Here is a 6,761-nt window from a genome sequence, read left to right on the forward strand (position 1 = left end):
TTTCACTTTACTCACACGCAACATCCAGTCCAAGAAGGTAACTGGCACAAGTTTGTTAGCCAATAAGACATTCCCAAAACCAGGCTGGCTGGATTTTAATGGCTGGTTAGGCACAGATCCAGCTGACTATAACCTTGCGTGCTGTTTGGCTCTATGTCGTTGATGACGGTGATATAACGAGCTCTGAATTCAAAGGATGAACACAATTCAGCAGATGCTGGAGATCTGAAAGAAAAAAAGAAAGTGCTGGATAAACCCAGTGGGTCTGGCAGCACCTGTGGACAGAGAAACAGAGTTAACAGTGAGCTCCATATGACCCCGTGGAATTGAAGAATTATATTGGGCTGAACACATCAACTCTGTCTCTCTCTCTCCACACAGAGCTGTGAGGTTTTCCAGCACATCCTGTCTTCATTCCTGAACTCAAAGGGTTGCTTCAAATCTCTATCTTTCCGTCCAAAGTCAGAGAGGCAGAATCATAGTAGCTTACGGTGTGGGAGACTATTCAGCCCATTGTGCCTGTGCTGGCTCTTTGAAAGAGTTATCCCAATGATCCTACTCGCTTGCACATTCTCCTTGCTGTGTACAAAGGCAATTCCTTTTTTAAAGTTATTACTGAATCTGTTTTCCCCAGCCTGCCAGGCAGTGCATTCCAGGTCAGCATGGCTGTGTAAATAAACATTCTCATTTCCCCCTCTGCTTCAATGCCAATTCTCTTCAATCTGATTACTGATTCCCCTGCTTCTGGAAGAACCTTTCTCCTTATTTACACAATCAAAACAGCTTTTGAAATGTTGAGAAAATGCTGCAAATTGACAGGTTCAACTCCTGGAGAGGGGTGGGATTCTCTGGCCTCCCAGCTGCGTCACTTTCCGCTGGTGGGGAACATGCAGGGGGGGTGAGGGTGCACTGGGAATTCCTACTGGCCTCACCCCAGATCAGCGGGAAATCTGCAGGCGGGGGAGCGCTGCCGGATGGACCGGAGAATCCCACTGGTGTGAATAGCCAGAGAACTCTGACCGAGACTTTTAAATTATATTTTAACCAATGCCAGAGTAACTTCACAAGAATACAAAAGCACATGGATTTTCACCTCCAAACGAACAGTGGCACACTGGTTAGCACCGCTGCTTCACACTACCAGAGACCCGAGTTCAACTCCCGACCTCAGGTCACTGTCTGTGTGTGGTTTGCACATTCTCCCTATGTCTGCGTGGCTTTCCTCCGGGTGTTCCGGTTTCCTCCCACAGTCCAAAGATGTGCAGGTTAGATGGATTGGCCATGGGAAATACACATGGTTACAGGGATAGGATGGGTCTGGGTAAGATTCTCTTTCAGAGAATTGGTGCTGACTCAATGGGCTGAATAGTCTCCTTCTGCACTCGAGAGATTTGATGATATTTCTCATGTAGAACCAGCCTGATGACGTGAACAGGTTTCATCCCGAGGATGCTGCACTTTACAAAACCACACACAGGTTGAAGTCCAAGAGGTTTATTTCGTAGCAAACACCACTAGCTTTCGGAGCGCTGCCCCTTCATCAGGTGAGTGGGAGTTCTATTCACAAACAGGGCATATAAAGACACAAACTCAATTTACAAAATAATAGTTGGAATGCGTGTCTTTACAGATAATCAAGTCTTAAAGGCCAGACAATGCGAGTGCAGATAGCATTAAGCACAGGTTAAAGAGATGTGTATTGTCTCCAGACAGGACAGTTAGTGAGATTTTGCAAGCCCAGGCAAGTTGTGGGGATTACAGATAGTGCGACATGAACCCGAGATCCCTGTTGAGGCCGTCCTCATGTGTGTGGAACTTGGCTATCAGTCTCTGCTCAGCGACTCTGCGCTGTCATGTGCTGTGAAGGCCGCCTTGGAGAACGCTTACCTGAAGATCAGAGACTGAATGCCCATGACCCCTTTACTGTGGAGTTCCACTAGAGGTAGACAAAAACGTCGATGAGCGACGTAAGACTTGAATAAGGCACTCACTGAGTGTATTAAAATGGGCAGCACGGGCTTGTAAGGCCAAAGGGCCTGTTTCCTGTGCTGTGCTGTTCTTTGCTCCCCAACAGAAAGAGAACAGTCTTGTCTGGTGATTGTTGAGTGGTATTCATTCATCCGTTGTCGTAGCGTCTGCATGGTCTCCCCAGTGTACCATGCCTCGGGACATCCTTTCCTGCAGTGTATCAGGTAGATAATGTCGGCCGAGTTGCAAGAGTATGTACCGTGTACCTGGTGGATGGTGTTCTCACGAGAGATGATGGCATCCATATCGATGATCCGGCAGGTTCTGTACCTTTAAGACTTGATTACCCGTAAAGACTCGCATTCCAACCATTATTTTGTAAATTGAGTTTGTGTCTTTATATGCCCTGTTTGTGATTAGAACTCCCACTCACCTGACAAAGGGGCAGCTCTGTGAAAGCCAGCAGCTTTTGCTACCAAATAAACCTGTTGGAGTTTAACCTGGAGTTGTGAGACTTCTTACTGTGTTTATCCCAGTCCAATGCTGGCATCTCCACATCGTGATCGCTCTTTACAAAACACAGGAAGCAGGAGTGGGAGTAGGCCATTCAGCCCCTCAAGCTCTACCACTCAACAAGATCATGGCTGATCTGATTGTGGACTCAACTCCATTTGGTTTCTACCACCATCATGCCCAAGCAGGTCCCAACTCTTCCCATTCAAACTGCACCACTTCGGCCCAGAAATACCTGGGAAAAGCAGATAGCATAATTAATCCTGGACATTCTCTCTTCCACCTTCTTCCATTGGGAAAAAGGTACAAAAGTCTGACATCATGTCCCAACCAACTCAAGAACAGCTTCTTCCCTGCTGCTGTCAGACTTCTGAATGGACTTACCTTGCACTAATTCGATCTTTCTCTACACCCTAGCTATGACTGTAACACTGCATTCTGCACCCTCTCCTTTCCTTGTCTATGAATGGTATGCTTTGTCTGTGTAGCGCGCAAGAAACAATACTTATCACTGTATCCCAATACATGTCACAATAATAAATCAAATCAGAGAGAAAAATAATATCCAGCACACCACATTCCTTCAAAAAAATGAGAAATAAATTTATCTTTAAAAAGAATGCCAAGAGGAAGTAGGGGAAATAATTCAGATCAGCAGGTTTAGTTATTAATGTTTTTACAGTAAGATTACAGAAACAATTACTGTAATATGATAATTGCCATGAAGTACAGATATGATTCATGGCTCAGACATCTGAGCAACAATCCTCAAGTGATGCTAAATTTATTACTGAGGTCAGAGTTCACTGTGCCTTGACATAAACATCATTACAAAAAATGCATTTACATAGCACCTTTAACAACTTACATTTGTATATTACCTTTAATATTCCCAAGACACTTGACAGAATGTATTAAACAAAATTTAACACTGAGTCATTGAAGGACCTATAGTGATATTCATACAATTAACCTTTACAAGTTATCCAGAGTAAATGGTCAAAGACTTCGGCTGAGGATTCACTTTGTGTTGGGATTATAAACATTATTAGAGCACTAACAAAAAGCACAGTCATAGCAACCTAACCTCAAACCCCAATAGCTCTTGGCTCACAAATCTCCCAGACCCTCAAACAGGATACCACAGTGGTCAGCACTGCTGCCTCACAGCGCCAGAGGCCCGGCTTCCATTCCCGGCTTGGGTGACTGTCGATGCAGAGTTTGCACATTCTCCCCGTGGGTTTCCTCCGGGTGCTGCAGTTTCCTCACACAGTCCAAAGATGTGTGTGTTAGGTGGATTCGCCATGAGAAATGCGCAGGGCTACAGGGATAGGGTGGGGTCTGGGTAAGATTCTCTTTCAGAGAATTGGTGCAGACTCCATGGGCTGACTAGTCTCCTTCTGTACTGTAGGGATTCGATGAATTTTCTCATGTAGAACCAGCCTGATGATGTGAACAGGTTTCATCCTGAGGATGCTGCACTTTACAAAACACAGGAAGCAGGAGTGGGAGTAGGCCATTCAGCCCCTCAAAGTCTGCCTTTGACAAGATCATGGCTGATCTGATTGTGGGCTCAACTCCACTTGGCATCCATCACCATCATGCCCAAGCAGATCCCAACTCTTCCCGTTCAAACTGCACCAGTTCTACCTTGTAAGAAGCCTTACAACACCAGGTTAAAGTCCAACAGGTTTAGTTTGTAGAGAGAGCTTCTGGGGCACTGCTCACCTGATAAAAGTCATGATGTGGGTATGCTGGCGTTGGACTGGCGTAAACACAGTAAAAAGTCTGACAACACCAGGTTTTAGTCCAACCTATTTATTTGATAATATTCTCACTAGCTTTCGAGGGGACAGCCTCTTCGTCAGGTGAATGGAGAGTTCTGGCCTCAGACAGAGCATATAAAGCACAGACAGTCAGTTAATCTCTAAACTGTCTGTGCTTTATATGCTCTGTCTGAGGCCAGAACTCTCCATTCACCTGACGAAGAGGCTGTCCCCTCGAAAGCTAGTGAGAATATTATCAAATAAATAGGTTGGACTAAAACCTGGTGTTGTCAGACTTTTCACCTGATAAAAGGGCAGTGCTCCAAAAGCACGTGTTACCAAATAAACCTGTTGGACTTTAACCTGGTGTTGTGAAACTATTTACTGTGCTTACCCCAGTCCAACGCTGGCAACTCCACATCACTTCTACCCAGAAATACCATGAAAAGGCAACCAACATAATCAAACCACGCATCCTGGACTTTCTCTCTTCCACCTTCTTCCATCAGGAAAAAGATACAAAAGTCTAAGGACACGTACAAACTGACTCAAGAACAAAGGGGCATCTGGACTCGAAATGTCAGCTCTTTTCTCGCCTTACAGATGGACCTGCCAGACCTGCTGAGAGTTTCCAGCATTTTCTCTTTTGGTTTCAAGAGCAGCTTCTTCCCTGCTGCTGTCAGACTTTTGAATGGACCTACCTTGCGTTAAGTTGATCTTTCTCTGCACCCTAGCTACGACTGTAACACCACATTCCAACAGGTGCTGGGGTACAAGTTTAGTTTATTCATTACTGACACCAGTAAGCTTACATTAACACCGCAATGAAGTTACTGAGAAAATCCCATAGTCGCCACACTCTGTCGCCTGTTCGGGTACACCGAGGGAGAATTTAGCACAGCCAATGCACCCTAACCAGCATAGCTTTCGGACTGTGGGAGGAAACTGGAGCACCCGGAGGAAACCCACACAGACACGGGGAGAATGTGCAGACTCCACACAGACAGTGACCCAAGCCGGGAATCGAACCCAGGCCTCTGTGAGGTAGCAGCGCTAACGCACTGTGTCGACTAGGGGATTTTCACACTAAGAACATAAGAACATAAGAACATAAGAAATAGGAGCAGGAGTAGGCCATCTGGCCCTTCGAGCCTGCCCCGCCATTCAATAAGATCATGGCTGATCTGTCGTGGCTCAGTTCCACTTTCCCGCCCTCTCCCCATAACCCTTAATCCCCTCTCTTATCAAAAACCCATCAACCCGCTTCTTAAAAATATTTAGCGAGGCAGCCTCCACCACTTCAACGGGCAGAGAATTCCAGAGATTCACCACCCTTTGAGTGAAGAAGTTCCTCCTCAACTCCGTTCTGAACCGCCCCCCCTTTATCTTGAGGCTGTGCCCCCTAGTCCTACTGTCTTTTTTGAGCGGGAAGAGTCTTTCCACCTCTATCCTATCCATCCCATTCATCATCTTATACGTCTCAATGAGATCTCCCCTCATTCTTCTAAACTCTAACGAGTACAAGCCTAGTTTATTCAGCCTCTCCTCATAGCTCAACCCCCTCAACTCCGGTATCAGCCTAGTAAACCTCCTCTGCACTCCCTCCAAGGCCAAAATATCCTTGCGCAGGTGCGGCGCCCAAAACTGCACACAGTACTCCAGCTGCGGCCTCACCAATGCCCTATACAGCTGCAGCAAGACCTCCCTACTTTTATATTCAATCCCCCTCGCTATGAAGGCCAGCATCCCATTCGCCTTCCTGACCACCTGCTGCACTTGCACTAACTTCATTGCAGTGTTAATGTCAGCCTACTAATGGGACTGATAAACAAATTCCCTCTCCCTGCCCGCTGTGTGCTCCGGGAGAGCGGCGCCGGGGCTGCAGGCGGCCCCGGGACGGGGTGACAGGAGCCCCCATCCTCGCAGCCCAGGGCCCCATCCCCGGCTTCTGGTACTCACCGCGCTCCGCTCGGCATCCCGGCTCATCATCGGCCCCCTGGCGAGGAAAGCGGCAGCTTGCCGGCGCTGAACACCCATCCGGAGAGAGCGGAGCCTGAAGCGCAGCGGCCCCCGAGCCAAGGCTGTCCGCGATCGGCCCCCCCCACACACACACACTCCTAGGCCTCAGGCTGCACCTACTCCCGTTCCCTAGCAACCGCCGCCATCTTGGAACCGGGCCTTTTCGCCCCACGCCAAACTCTCAAATTTAAATTTCAATGTTATTTTAAGCCTTCTTCTTTCCTCCACGTCCTGCCAAGTGCGTTTATAGTTCTCTATATTTTCATTTAACAACTCTCGTTAATCCGTTTTATTCGTTGTTGACCCCCGACCTCCAGTGAGTACTTCGCCGTCGCCTAGCAACACATCCCAGCCCTGCCCCTCCCCCCCAAATATAAATTTAACCTTTATCCGGGATGATTTTTATTTTATTGATTCTCTCGGCTGCTCTTATCGAATCTTGGTCCAAAATTGTCGGTAATCAGTGATTATTATTTTGTTTTAACGATTACGATC

The 6,761-nt window shown here is 47.1% G+C and overlaps 1 protein-coding gene across 1 annotated transcript in view; it reads right to left on the reverse strand.

The window, feature by feature from the left end:
* Positions 1 to 6,344, reverse strand: part of ppp1r16a (protein phosphatase 1, regulatory subunit 16A) — a 100,818-nt gene extending 94,474 nt beyond the window's left edge. Inside the window, exon 1 of the mRNA XM_080214146.1 lies at positions 6,207 to 6,344. The gene's annotated coding sequence lies outside the window, so the exon portion shown is untranslated. The remainder of the gene's footprint in view (positions 1 to 6,206) is intronic.
* Between the last annotated feature and the right edge of the window lie 417 nt (positions 6,345 to 6,761).

The sequence above is a fragment of the Carcharhinus amblyrhynchos genome, chromosome 2 (genome assembly GCF_965287045.1).
Source record: "Carcharhinus amblyrhynchos chromosome 2, sCarAmb.v2.hapA, whole genome shotgun sequence".
In the NCBI taxonomy this organism is placed as follows: Eukaryota; Metazoa; Chordata; class Chondrichthyes; order Carcharhiniformes; family Carcharhinidae; genus Carcharhinus; species Carcharhinus amblyrhynchos.